At 38.4% G+C, this 15,653-nt stretch overlaps 1 long non-coding RNA gene across 4 annotated transcripts in view; it reads left to right on the top strand.

The window, feature by feature from the left end:
• Positions 1–12,402: 12,402 nt before the first annotated feature.
• Positions 12,403–15,653, top strand: part of LOC140690264 (uncharacterized) — a 47,790-nt gene continuing 44,539 nt past the window's right edge. For all 4 annotated transcript variants that reach the window (XR_012065477.1, XR_012065480.1, XR_012065479.1 and 1 more), the window contains exon 1: positions 12,403–12,528. This is a non-coding gene — a long non-coding RNA (uncharacterized lncRNA). The remainder of the gene's footprint in view (positions 12,529–15,653) is intronic.

Raw genomic sequence — 15,653 nt, 5'->3', positions numbered from 1 at the left:
TTCTGTTAGGAGAAATTTCGGATGATAATTCTTATCATTGAAGGCCCAGACTTCCATTACAGAAGTGATCCCATTAAAAAAAAAATACGAGTTGGCATTATTGAGCTGCCATGAAAATCTGAAAATTGTTATAAAATATGCATTCCAAACCTTCCACAAGGAAGATGGTTGTCTGCCATGCTAATTAGTGCTGAATATTGGAGGATTAGGGAAGTTGATCCAACATGAGATTTAAAAATCCTCACTCTGTTTTACCTCTTAGTGTTCCTCCTTCAGCAATTCAGATGATAAAGAGGTGTTTAAAAATGACAGAGCATCTCATTGTCATGCAAATAGGAATATAAAGTGTGAATAAAAATTAAGTCACAAGTTATAAACCAAAGAAAAATAAAAAAAAACATTAAAATTGTTCTGAAAACCCCACTTTTCCCAGAGGAAATTAATTTTTGCAAACGCGTTCCCTTTTCCTTTCAGAAAAGAATTTAATCTTTCAGGTGCAGTTAAGAAATCAGAAAACACACTCAAATGAATTTTGACTTTAAACCTATACGTCTTATTGTTTACCGTAGGTATCCTGTGAGTTTAAAGAGGAATATGAAGTCTCAACCAAGATCCTGCAAAAACACAAAGCAGAAAAAGACGTGGCAAAAAAATTATTTTTTCATTTAAAGAGTATGTTATTTTAGCCAATCATCTCTGTCATTTGGTACAAACTTCCAGTTATAAAATAAATTGTCAGGGGGATGCAATGCACAGCCTAGCCTACAGCGTCAATAATATTGTAATAACTTTGTATTGTGACAGATGGTTACTAGACTTAAGATATGATCTGTTCGTAATGTATATAAATGTTGAATCACTATGTTGTATACCTGAAACTAATATGATTTTGTATGTCATCTACACTTCAATACAAGAAAAGAAAAAGAACCTCCCACCCCAAAATGTCACAATTGCTAGGAGCTTTTGATCAGTTTCAGGAGTGCTCCTCAAACACTCCTAATCACGAAAGAGGAAAATACCAGTTTTATGTCTGGTTTGTCTGCTATGAATTTTTGTTATCAAAATATTCTCCTCTAGAACAGTAAACTTTAAATGATACTTTTCCAAGAAAATATAGAGATTTATTTTATTTTAAAAAGGAACTTGATTTCTATTGATGTGTGTATGAAACAGGAAATTCTACACTGTTTTATGACACATGAAGAATATACTTCCCTTCGGATAAATCAAATTTTCTGAAAAAAATTAAAGTGAGAGAGTGTAGTTTCATGTTTCAGTTACTCTGATGCAGCAGAGATGTGCTAACAGTTGTGCAATTTACCAATGATGATGATTATTTTTATAACTGTATGAATTTAAGATTAGTTGAATATACTTAGCTCTCTCATTCAGTCCTTGGTAGCAGAATTTAAGCCATGGCATCATTTCCTCTTATTTTGAGACTCAATGCACTGAAAAGTGTATAAATTATTTCTCTAGCACTTGTTTGATTACACTCTTATAAGGGCAATCTAGTAAGTGGGAAAGGTTCTAGAAGAGATTAAGGATTCAATCAATGTCATTAAAGTTACTGAATTACACCAACTGAAATGCTGTCACAGAGGTAGCTACAATTTACATGTATACATATTAACCTTAAATTTACATATACTCAATTTACATAGAATATTTACAAACATTTAATTTACATGTACTCAAATTACACACACTTAAACTTGGTCTTAGAGCACTTTATATTTAGGCTGTTTTTTTTATTTTCTTAGAACCCACTAAGGACATGACTTGAAAATTTCTGAGATTTATATTTTAAAAGCTGATTTTTACTACCGCATATTTCATTGTTTTAGAGCAGAGAGGTATTTACTCTTATTGTGGTTGGCTGGGAGGGAGAGCATCATAATGGGATGGATGAGTGTGTGGCTGCATGTGTGTGTTTGTGTTTGTGTCAGTGAGTGAGCATGTATATTCTTGTGTCCCTTTAGATGCAAACTTATTGGGTATTTGGAATTTTTGGAGTAGGTAAATCCTATATTTTTATTTCTTGAGGTTGTCTCAGGAAACCCTCATAATGACCCACCGACATGAAATATCTGAGGGGTAGCTATGTCACAGACTGAGTAGCAGGCACTGGGGATAAGTTCGTTATTAATAGAATTGAAAAGTTGGCATTTCCAAACAATTATTTTTTTAGCTAAAGAGGAAAATGATTAGTGATATCTTTTATTCTAACTTTTATGTTCCTTCTTTTTCCATTGTTATTACCCTTTTCAATCAGGAAAACTCTCCATTCTTCATTCATTCACTCACTTACTTGCCAACCATTTACTGACCACCTGTCCTGCACTGTGCTCAGGTCATACGGACGGAGATGAAAGCAACAGGGTTCCTGGTCCCAAAGAACTCACAGCTGATTCCAGTTGTCCAAAGGCAGAGGGCAGATGGAAAACAGCAAAGCTAGAGATGATGCAGGTGTCCACCAAGTTTTCATTAATGACAAGAAATTCAAGCATTGCTATTTTTCCCACTGCAAGAAATATGGAACTCCAGAGAAAAGTCAACACTACAGATGTAAATTTAACTTTTTTTTTTATACTTGGAACCCCCATCCAAAAATGTGAAGTTTCTAAAACAGAAGGCCTAGAGTTGATTAGGGAGTTCATTTCTATGAAGTGATGAGAAATGAAATTGGTGGCAGAAACAAAGAAGAAATAATCAAAGAGACTATCACACGGAGAATAAGAAGAGTAGGAATGTATATCCTCTGGGAGGATTTTATTTCTAATTTCTCAAACATGGTAAAATAAATACAACAAAGATTCACTATGTAATAAACGTTATCCTTTAAATAACACCCACAGCAATTCTGTGAGGTTTCAACTAATTTTTACAGAAGCAGAACTGAAGCTCAGGGAAGTCAGGTAACTTGCTCAGTCACCCAGCTATCCGGTGGCAGAATGAGAATCTGAAATTAGAAGAGGCGGGCTCTGGAGCCAGGCTGTGACCTACACGTTGCAGCCTCCACACACACCTGCTGAGAATCCTCCAGGAGCTGCCCTGCTCCACTCCTGTAGCCGAGGGCCGTTCCGTCTCAGGTCCTTGGCCTCCCCCTGCAGAATAGACAGAAATGGAACATTTCCCCTCCGGTAGGAAAAACATGACAGGAATGCATTTTAATTAAATTTGAGTAGAATTTCTATTCCAATAAGGGTGTGAATTTATTCTCTTTCGTACTCCTTCAGGACCATTTAAATACTATCTCCTAATTAAGAATTTTGCTCTGAAGTTGTACTAGTGCATGCTTTGCTCTTCAAACTCTGTTTCAATCTAACAGAATATATTTTCAAACTTACAGAACTGAAAAGAATAAAGCACTGTAAACTTCATCTTCATGTACTCAGAAGAAAGCCTGGTGTCATTTTCAGCCCTGGGGCTCAGCATTTCAAATGCATTTTAGGGGGGCATTACTATTTCCTAAGAGTTCATCAGTAAAAAGAACTTCATTAGAAAAAAATGCTAATAATATATTAAACTTACACACGCATGGGCAAACATAGATATATATAAAATGGGAAGACTAGTAAACAAATGTACATTTTAAAATGTGTATGATGGCTTGTTTTTAAGATAAAGGGTATGCTGTCTGAGAAAAGTCCATCTTGAGGAAGCTCAGTCCCTTGGGCGTGAACTCTAAGCAGCCTTTCCAGTGTGTTCTGGTGCTTGTCTTTTCAGCTTGCTGTGCTTTCGCATCCATGATTACATAACCATGTTATGCATTTGACATATAGTTTTAAGATGTGACTGTGACTTTATTAGATGCCTTCTCTGCACTAACTACTTGATATGTCCCAGGAATGGAAAGACAAATAGGACACTGAATCTGCCTGCAGAAGCCTAGCAGCTGAGCTGGTCAGAGGCAGTGAGCCAACATTCACCAGAGCATCATCAGTGTTGACACACAGGCAGACACAGGTAAAGTGATGCTTGAGTTGGATTTGGAAGGTTAAGAAATTAGGTATGGCAGAGGCTCAGGCTATCTCTAAACAGGCCAACATTTCCCCTCTGAAATTACTCCCTTTTTTACATTATGGCTACTCTAAGTTTTCAAGGAAAAGAAAAAACAATAAAAGTACAGGATTTAACCAATTGGTCTCCAAAGTCAAGTATGAATATAGAATTTTAGAATGCTTTTCAATTGGTAATCATTTTGAATATATTTATTATTTTTAGGGTCTAAAAAGCCCTAAGGGAATGGAAATATAAATTTTGTTAGCTATCACTGTGGATGTTTGGTATAATGAAATTGCCAGTTGCCATTCCAAAATCATGGTGAGTTCTTACCTAGTGAAGGAGTATGCCAGTAACGTAAAGTCTGAGTTTTGTCACGATAAGCCTCACATGGCAAAGTAAAAATGACAGCTGAGACAGTTTAGAGCTGAATCTGTCAGTCTTCAAAATAGTGTTTTAAAAGTAGACCCAAAATCCCCAGGCTTTTCATATGCATCTTGTCTGTCCACTTATCTGAATGTATAATTCATCTTGTATGGTGTAATGTCAGCTCTGATGATTTGTTTTAAACAAATAATTGTGTCTTTCTGCAATCACAAACAAAAACATCCGAGTAGAGTCAGGATAATTGTCAAACAATAGTTTTTATTCATAAACTCCTTCGGTGTTTAACTTCTACCATCAAATCTACCACTTTACATTTAACTCTTAAAAATAGAGATCAAAGATAAAAAAAAGTAATTTTTCAAATAGTCTTTATTCTTTTCTTTTTTGAGGAAAAAATTAGAGGGAAAGAAAGATTGAAGCAAATTATCAGAGTTGAATGGTAACCTGTATAAGACAGAAAAAGCTGTAAGTATCTATGTTCAGCTATATTTTATTGCTAAACAAGAAGGACCTGTTGACTCTCATATGGAAAACAAAACTTCAACTTATATTTTAAATAATGACAATTAGCATATGCAATTTCAGTGTAGGAATTATAATAAGAACCCTGGTTTACAAGGTTTAAACAGCCTGGTAAATATTGAAAATTTAATGAATTCATATGAACACTAAGAATAAATTTAGAAATATACACTAAATTTAATTTATTCTAAAGCACAGAGAAATGATCAAACACAGGTTGTACCCCCCAATTGCATTTGAATTATAGAATCTTTGTCCCATAAATGCTCTTTGAGTAGCCATCATCCTTCAGGACATCTTATAGTTTACAGTTTTAACTGGCAAAGTAGTTTCTTTAAAATTCAAGGAAAACTTTAATACTAGCAAGAAACAGATCAAAATAGCTTACACTAATAAATAATGTGGTGAGAAGTCTACTCTGGTTTTCAACTGTTTTAGCTTCCCAAAGTAACAAAGTACCACAAACTGGGTGGCTTAACACAACAGAAAACAGTCTCAGAATTCTGGAGGTTGGAAAGTCCAAAATCGAAGTGTCTGCAGAACTATGCTTCCTCTGAAACCAGTGAGGAGAAACTTCCTTGGAACTTCCTAGCTTCTGGTGGAGGCCAGTAGTCCTCATGCTCCTTGGCTTGAAACTGCATGCAGCGCTCCAATCTCGGCTTCGTGTGTGTGTGTGTGTGTGTGTGTGTGTGTGTCTTCGTAAAAGGACACCAGTCATATTAAATTAAGGTCCCACTTTACTCTACAGAATCCTGTTTCCTATAAGGCCCCATTCTGAGGTCCTAGGGGTTAGGATGTCAACACGCCTTTGGGAGAACACAATGCAACCCATAGTGTCCGTTGACCACTTTCTTCCTTTTAAAATTTTTTTTCGCTGTTTGCATTGAAATAGTTTTACATCTAGAGACTCAAAGACTGTACAGAGGATTCTTACCTACTTTCACTCAGCTTCTACTAATGTTAACAAGTTTCATAACGATGGTACATTTATCAAAACTAAAGTATTAATATTGGTAAGACTCTATTAACCAAGCTAGAGACTTTATTTTTATTTCACTCATTTTCCCACTAATACCTGTTTTAATTTCTCTGTTGTTCCAGGATCCAACCTTAGATACTAAGTTTTATTTAGTTAACTTAGTTGCCTCTCCAATCTCTGACAGTTTTTTAGTCTTTAGTTGATTTTTATGAGCTTGGCATAGAGGCTTTTGAAGAACACTGGGTATTTTGTAGAATATCCTTCATTTGGGTTTTTCTGTTGTTTCCTCACAATTGGACTAGGATTATGGATTTGGGGGAAGAATATCACAGAAGTGAAGTGCCCCACTCATCACATCATATCATGTGATACATGACACCAGCATGCTTTGTTCTTGGTGAGGCTAACCTAGGTCATTTGGTTAAGGGTCTGTCTGACAGGGTTTCTCCGCAGTAGAGTTACCATTTCCTCCTTTCCATGTTCCATTCTTTGGAAGCAGGTCACTAAATCCAGTCCATACTGAAAGGAAGGAAAATTAAGTTTCACCTGGAGGAGAGAGGAATGTGTTAAAAAAAAACTGTGGGCATAGGTTAAAACGCACACAGTAATTAGTAAATGTTTGCAAATAAATACTTTGAGGGTAACCTTTTTCTCCTCAAAGTGTTTCTCATTGACTTTATCGTTCATCAGTGGGTCTTACCTGCAGCAACTATTACTGTGGTATCCAAGGGTAATTTTCTAGTTTGTTCATACCATATTTTTTTTGAAAAGCAATTGAAAAATAAGAATTTTGGTATAGGATTAAAGTAATTATATCTATGGAGATGGTTTAGGATTAAATACAATATATTTAAAGTATTTTCTTTGAAATAATATCAACTGTAAGAAACAAAGCCCATCACCACGCTTTCTCACGGCAAGTGCATTAGAGCACTCAGTGGTGCAAAGGTACTTAATGGTCCCAGAGCAGGTGCATCGCCCTTCTACGACAGTGCTCATTTGCATATGCACATTTAATCCCAGCAGGAGGTGTGCGTTCAGGGGTCTCCCAGGGCAGAAATATAGACATTCTCAGGTAAAAGCAGTTCTTCATAAACTTTATAACCTCATCCCAAATGCCAGTTGTCAGTGAACAGCTTTCCAGATTGACATCTTAAATCAAGAAAATGTCACACGTGTACAGTAACTGGCCTAATCTTTTCTGTAAATTGCTGCCCGTGGTTTTCAAAAACGTAGTAAATTGCTGGCAATTGACAATGTGTCTCCCTGCATGGCTACCTTCACTGCTGCACAGTTAACAAATCAGTCTTAAATTATTCATCAGATCACCCAATGTCTTCGTTCTGATGGACAGCCTTTGATTTCAGGGACCTGAAATTCTATCTTCTATACTGAGGTAACATGTGCCACCTGATTGTTTCTATTCTCTTCAAATGTAAAATTAAAACTGTACGCAGGAAAAATAACTCATCCTCGGTCTTAGTATCTCAGTGAATGTTGGGCACAGTTCACTAGTCAGGGCTTCTGCTGTCCGACGCTTCTCTGAAGTGGAGCAGGCTGTTTTCGTAGACTAACAATGCCTCCTAATGTTTCACATACAGAGGAGTTTTTTCCTCAATTAATTGTATAGTTATAGGACAACAATAAAATGATTCGTTATATGTACAACCTAAAACATCAGACGGCCCATTAAGAAATGGTACGATTACACCATTGCACATGGTTCTGAAACCAGGACTAGATCATCTCAAAGAGCTCAAATGGATAGAATGTTGTTTCTAAAATAAGTTTAGGGATATTGTACTTTATTCTTTTTTTTGGTATTTTTCTTTACTTTTGTTAGTTATATACTAAGTTATCATTTTCTTCAAGTTATTCACAAGCTTTTCTGACAGTTTATTTAACATAACATCACATTTCTTGAGGAATGGAAACCCAGAAACTATAAAAATTATATAATTTGAATCTAACGTCACTGTTGTATATGTTGACCATATATCAAGATTTAGTTTTATTTTTTTATTTCAAACTACAATTTTTTTTTTTGCTTTTGAAAAATATTTAATGGTCAATTTTTTAACCGAAGCATTGTGAGTCTATAATGCTCTGTCAATTTCTAGTGTACAGCATGATAGTTCAGTCACACAGATACAGACATATATTCATTCCCATATTCCTTTTCATTATAGGTCACTACAAGACACTGAATATAGTTTTGTACTTTGTTCCAAAAAGACTTCTTAACAACTTTTTTTTCCTATCAGTGTACTTTCTTAAGGGGATTTTCCAGAAGCATATTTACCCTTCCTTGAAGGGAGTTTTTGATCAGTCCTGGCTCTAAGCTAAATCATACACATAAGTCATGAAGGAGTCTTGTATTTGAGAAGCACTTTTATCCTTATTTGTTCAGGAAGATTGACTTCAGGGCACCTTAGCAGGATCCCCATGTAGAAGGCATGTCACAGCTGCTCTGGTCTACAAGATTGTAGCCCAGCAGTTTCATTTAGAGCATTTCTCTAAAGACTCCCTTCTAAGGGCACTGATCCACATTCTGACTCATGATGATGTGTATTGTAAGTATAAACTACAGGTAAAAGAAGAGTCTAAAGAAAGTGTGGAATGGAGACGGACAGAACAACACAGATTCATCACAGCGAACAGGAAAAACTGCTTTTCTTACATGCAGTTGATCATGAACATTGTCCTCATTTGTAAATATCAGCATTAAATATTAAGTATTAAGGTTGTATTCTCTTGGTTTTTAAACACTGTAGCTTATAAACCCATCATGTTTTCCTCCAGGAGACCTTGGCTCATCCTTGTGTTTTACACTCCTGCTGTATGTACACAGACTTCTAGAGAAGTCCCTTATTATGACACTGTTCACATTTTCTCATTACCATTTATTAAATTGTCTGTTTCCCGTTATATAGAACATTTCATGAGGACAGAAGCTGGCTATCTGGTGTATTGCCAGAGCACGTATTACCATGCTGATACGTTCTAATTTAAGCTTTGAATGTATTGGTTCAGACCAGATTGAGTTGTATAGCACAGAAAAGCCCGCAAACAACGGCTTACAAAATACTCTCTTGTATACAAGAAATCCAGTAGTAAGACAGTCTTGATATGATGTAACAGCTCCACAAACACACAAGGCTCCAAGCTCTTCTGCTATCTTTCTGTTCTATTATCCTAACCAATGACTTGTCTGCTCCAGGTTACTTTATGGTCTACACTGGCTGTTCAGGCTCCAGCCAACCCTTTCCCCTATCTTTCTTACATAACTGATTGGATTTCCTCATCATTCTGCTTACTCTTCATTCTCAGCCTTACTCCTCTAAAGTAGGGGATGGAGAAGTCTTGTGAGTGTCCTGTGACTACCACGCCAGTCAAACCACAAATCAGACACCCAGGTACTCTGGTGCCTCTTATACGCACGCAAAGCCTCGCCAAAGCCTTTACCCACAATTTCTCATATACCAACAGTAAACTTTCTCTGTGCAATGAGAAATTTTAAAAATCTGCCTCGAAGTGTGATTCTTGTCAAATGAGTTGTTGAGGCAAATCTGCCTAGCAATTCAGTGACTCTTTTTTTTCCCTTTATAATATTTCAGAAGGTAGTGTTGCATCATTGTATTGTAATCGCTGTTCCTGCAAGACCTTTCAGCTAAATGTTCATCAGTTACCTTTTAATTTCGTGGTGGTATTCTTCACTATTGTATCAAACTACTTGAAGGCAGAAATTGCTGTTGTGTTAAGAAAAATAGTAAGTGGCATGCAAATAAATGTTTATTAGGCTCCCCTTTATAATCTTATGAACCATTGCTTATGTCACCTAAAAGGCTTTAGATTTTAGATTTAGGTTTAGATTTTCCTCTTAATTGAAGTTTCTCAACAGCAAGAGTAAATCCATTAAATATGTGAATTGACATCACAGCAAAAGAATCCACAATCTTAGTAGCATTTATTGTTTTATTTGCTCAACACATTGTTATTCTAGAATGACCTGGTATTAAGTATGCTCCATCAAGAATTGCACCTGGACATGTGAATCTCCTTGCAAAAAGCAGAGCAACATACTGCACTAGATCTCCGCTATTAAAACAGTTTTCTCTGGAGCACAGTACTGCTTTCACTGACGTTTCCCAGTCACAGCTGACTCACAATGCTTTAATTTTTGCAGACGGTGACCTAACTCATATATTTAAATAAGCATAGATTTATTAAGAAAGAAATGTTTTCATGGGTGCTCATAAGGGAAGCGGATAAATTTGGAGACCATCACTTCAGCAGAGCCTCAGTGACGTAAGAGAAGTGGAGTGAGAGCAGGATCACCTCCCAGCTTCCCTCCAGCTTTAGTCTGGCTCAGATGAGCACCACTGCTCCATCCTGTCCCCTGCCCAGGTGGCAGGGTCTGGCGGAGGAAGTGTGGGGTGAGGAGGAAACTCTCAAGCCACCAGCCACAGGTGTGGTGTGGCCAGGGAGCAGACATAAGAAGGAGATTTAATGACCAAATTTTAACAACTAAAGTTGGTCCAGACTCTATGCATTAAGTACTGAGAAAATGAAATGGGGAATTTGACACAGAAGAGTCAGGGATCAAATAAACAAAATAATGTGTACAGAGGAAGCAATTAGTTTTTAGAAGGCTTGTGATCAAAGTTTATGGTTATTTTTGCTGCCTGACTTGTGGGAAATTTTTCTCAGTTTTTAAAACAAACAAACAAGCAAAAGCAATGTTCTATCTCCTGGACTTTAATGTGTAAGGAAGTAGGACCTATATCTGCCATCACATCTTGACACTACAAGGCGAATGAACCTGAAAACCAAGCTCCCAAGTGCTTCCAAGTGCCTCACCACCAGTTTCTCTTACCCTGATTTACTTTTTTTCCATAGAGCTCATCACTTTTGAGCATACTGCATAGTTTCCTTTTATCATATTCATTGTTTATATCTGTATTGTTTATATATGTTATCTTATGTTATTATATTCATTGCTCATAGCCTCTCCCAACCTCCCCAACAACAGTGCAATTGCAATTTCAACAAAGGCAGGAGTTTTACACCCTAGTTTTAAGGCATCTTTTAAATACACATTCTGTTTATATTCATAATTTCAGTTCTACAATTCTAATAAAGTAAATTTAAACAAAGAAAACTAATGATTTTCATTACACCATTAATTGCAGTAGTAATTTGGAAGTAACAATTGTTGAAAATTAGTGAAATAGTTAAGAAAATTATTTACCTACTTGATTAGCATTAATTATTAAAATATATTAAGGGTTTATAACAATATGAGAAATGTTTGTACTATGTAAAGTAAAAAATGTAAGTATATGTATTTTATCTACAATGTGATCACAATAATCCAAAAACTTAAAGAATGGACACTTCTAGCCATGAAATGTTAATTATCCTTTTGATGAAAATAACAGCATAGTTGGGAAAAAAAATACAAGAAGGAACTATTTTCAGGTACTAAACATCAGGCAGTTTAGGCATATGATTCTTGAAAGAAGGATAATACACAATGTGATACTTAAAATCGATCACTCTGGCTTTCTGACTTGAGACCCTTTCTTGCTCTGGACCAGTGTTCTTATTGAGTGGAGGAAGAAGATTGGATATTTGGGTTGTTGAAATGTTGGTAATTTTTGCAGCAATAACTGAGAAAAGGAAGGGGAGGTGGGGGATAAACTATAAACAGTGCACTGTATGGTCCAAGAACACATTCACTGATGGGAGAAGTGGTGATGGTTCTAGCTATACAGTGATTATAATATAGAACAAACAGAAACCACCTCTGAGGGTTTTAGAGGAAATTCTCTGGGTATATCTCACTGCTTAACTGGATTGATGCCCTTTTTTACAACATGGGCCTCACTGGAGTTTTTGTTAGAGAGATTCTGTAAGAGTTTGTGCTGGTCAAGGCAGGTTTTCTAAGATACAAACCACAAGGGCAAGTCAAGATCCTCAGAAAGCTTTGAGAGTGACTTGAAACAACAGCACACAGTTGAAGACTATAGCTGGAAATAAGAAATTTTAAAAATAGATACGGCTTTTTATTTAATCATACTATCTAGGTGCTTTACAATAACAAATTACGCCATATACAAGAAAATATTTAAATCACTTAAGTAAAAATTCGACACACGCTGTTCTTATATTTGGAAGGCAATCAAATCCTGCTTCCGCAGGAATCGGGAGAATCCTGTACTTCGCTGACGTTCGTGCTGGAGAGACTGATGTAACAGTTGTCAAAGTGTCTCTTACCCTCCCGAGTGGGTCCTTCTGCCCGGTATCACTTGAGCCAATAGAATGAGGCTGAAAGCTTCATTCTTGGATCAGGAACGGGGATGTGCAGGCTCAGCTCTGGAGCACACTGCCTGCCCGACCAGAAGGGTTGTGGGCGTGGCTGCGTTGTGGGAGGGGCGGAGCTCCCCCCGCGCAGGCGCGGGCGCTGCTCACAGGGCGGGCGCTTCTGCACACGGCCCGCCAAGCGCGGTGTGGGCGCCGCCATCTTGCTCCTGGCGCGCTGGTCGGAATTTCCGCGCGGTGAGGCTTCACTGTGCGGCCAGCTGTGAGCGAGAGAGAGCTGACTAGGCGCAAAGGAGAAAAAAAAAAAGGTTAGACTTTATTTTCCTATCCCGATTCTGTTTTTATTTCCTGAGAGTTGCTGACGGGCTTGGCCCTGACACACCCCTCCCCTGCCTTCCGGCCCGCTCCTCGTTCTCGAGGCGGCGGGGCACAGGCTGGTCTTGTGCGACTGCTTCTCGCTGAGGGTGGGCGTCGTCCAGACCGGGGTGGGGGGAAGCAGGGCTTCTCCCCAAGGCCTTGAGGTGTGTCGGGTTGTCCCCAGGCTCGGCCCTGACTGTTCACATCCCTGGCCGACCACTGTCTAACCTTCTGGAAACAAAGGACACCAGACAATTTCAGATGCATGGCTCACATATCAGCAGGGAAATCGTGGTCCCCTGTCAAAAGATTTTTCCTAGAGTGAAGGTCTCTAGGTCTCCGGCCTGTAGGCAGGTGTGCCCTGATGTGGGCGCTCACTGCCCAGGCCTCAGTCTCCCTGCTCAAGCTCTGGTTTTTCGAAAGAGAAGCTTCAGGGCAGGGAGAGGTTCACACAGCAGTCAGGGGGCTCTGGGGCCCGGGTTGTCTCTTAATGAGAGGTTGAGGCTCTGGGGTCTCCTCACTCGGGCGTGATGTCCCCCCAGAGTGACCCCTGCAGCTTCAGGGCAGGTGGGCAGTGAGCCGCACTGGGTGGGGTCTGGTCCGCTGGTGCTGATCTTGCACACTGTCGGTTTTCTGGGGTTTTAGGTGCACCCAGTCTCCTGGCCGGAAGCGGGGGAGGGCCAGGTCCATGGGTGCGGCCAGCACCTGGTCACCATATTCCATGAGAGCTTTCATGCTTGCGTCTACCTGGAGGGAAACTTGAGCTGTTCCATTTCAAGGATATTAAGAAGTCCCTTTTTTCGGGCTTGGGAAATGGGTCTACCATACAGTAGTTCAGATGCACTGAACTTTACCTTATCCCTTGGGGCTGACCGTATGTGGAGCAGAGCAATCCCAAGCAACTTAATTAAATTTTCTTGACTTTCCTGGCATAGCTCTGTTAAGGCCCATTTCAAGTCCTGATTGAATCTCTTTACTTGCCTCAACAACTGGGGTCTCCAGACTTGAGTGCAAGGTCCAGTTTTATGTCCAGGGCACTTATTATTCCCTTTGTCACTTGAGACACAAATGCTGGACCATAATCACTTTGTAGGGATCCTGGGAGCCCACACCTGGGCATTATTTCTCTTAGTAATACCTTAGCCACTTCAGCTGCCCTTTCAGTTCTAGCAGGAATGCTTTTGTCACTCAGAAAACGTGTCCTATCTGCCATTCTTCCCCAGGACATGTCCCTCTGGTCCGAGTGAGCCTTATCTGGGGCCCTCTAGGGGGTCTGGTGTCAGGGTGGTTCACTGTGCAGTTAGGACAGGGCTTCCTGTAGTGAGTTCCTTGTTGAACCTCCCTGCAGTTGACAGGCTGCAGTTTGGGGAAAGAAATATTGCCCATGTTCATTAACTAGCCACCCATGGCCTCCTGGATCCCTATTGAAGCTGCATTTTCTGGCTTTGTCTAATTCTTCTTCCTTTGTGTAGATTGGAGAATAATTGAATCGATCTGGCCTTTGAAATTAAGGGGTAGAATCTACTTCAAGTTACGGGGTAAAATCACTGCCACTTTTTCTGGAAGCTTCAATATGTTTAAGCCATATTTCACATGCTTATTCTCATCAGTAAGCAGTAAGAAGAATTTGGTCGTGTAGGTGGTCTAGGAAAGGGGATTGTTGACTGTTTTCCATTTCATCCTGCTGGGAATAAGGGGCCAACAAAGGAGTATAGGCAAAGGAACAACATGGGTTAGGAATAATGTAAAAGATAGATTGTGGAGAAAAAGAGCTAGGAAAGAGATGATAGAAGTGAAAATGAAAGCAGTAGCTGTGTACAAATTGAAAGGGCTGGTATCTAGAGGGTAAAAGCTATGAGGCTTGAAAACAATACTATCATAGTGCATTCTCTATTAGTAGAAGCAATTGGTTTCTGGGCCATCTGGTATTTGGTGACTGAGCAGAAGAGCATAAAATAAAAAGTCAGTGATAAGTAAAAGTGCTTTATGTTCCTAAGTAACAAACTACAACCATCAGAATTCAATAATAGTTTAATATTTTGAAAGGCATCAATCATCATGCCTCCAATTCCAGTACCACAGGACAAGTGTTCAGTAGATTACACAGAAGATTGCAAAGGATAACTTTTGCAGAATTAAAAATAAAGCAGAACTTTCTTAACCCAGGAAACAAGCCAGCTGATATTAAAATCCTCAAGGTGCCCCCTGGCAGACATTTTGAACACAGAGATGATTTTGTGGTCTGAGTTATTTTGACCTCTGTGATGTGATAGAAAATAAGGTATATTTTGAGTTTCAGACAAGGAAATTGTTGCTTTTGGAGAAATATTTACAGCTTTATTTTTTAGGCAGAAAAGGATAAATTTAAGTCAGCACTGAACACTGGCATGTTTTGAGGAGAAAAAGATATTCTGCAAGACTAACGCACTGCAGAGGAAAGCACTCAGTAATTCTGTAACCAAACTAGTTATTTGCCCAGAGTAGGGTATGTAGCGATCATACTTGGAAGAGCTAGAATACAGAGTTTTTGTGTTTTCTTTTTTCTTCCCAAATTAGCCTAATGATTTGGAGAAATACTCAGTAATATAGAGAGTGAAGTTTATTCTGGATGAGTCAAAAATAAATTCAGTGTATGTGTTTGTAATTTACGAAATTAGTTATAATTTGAATTACATTGTTATTTTCGATCTTCAGTCAGGAATTATTTTAAATAGGTTTTCAGAGTTTTTACATTTATAATTTGTAGTCTGATCATCACTGTATTCATCTCTTTTTGCATGGCCAAAATCTGTCCTCTGATTCTGGTCAAACTGCATTTTAAATTCCCTGAGCAAACCTTGAATTTAGATGTGCTGTTAGGTCGACTTGGTGTTCTGTTTTGTTCTTACTGTAAAATACTCAGTATTTTAATAAGCAAGCCCCTGTATCCTCCTTGCAGACAGTCCTTTCTCAATATAATTTAATATTCAATTTCTAGAGCAGTAATTCTATAATATGATGTCAAAATGAACGACAAATTATTTCATTCATCCTCTTGTAAGAATTTGGGAGTGTTTTAATGAAAAGACATGATAAC

Source organism: Vicugna pacos, chromosome 29, assembly GCF_048564905.1.
Source record: "Vicugna pacos chromosome 29, VicPac4, whole genome shotgun sequence".
Taxonomy (NCBI): Eukaryota; Metazoa; Chordata; class Mammalia; order Artiodactyla; family Camelidae; genus Vicugna; species Vicugna pacos.
Note: the sequence above shows the minus strand (reverse complement) of the source record. Positions and strands in the feature narration are given on the sequence as shown.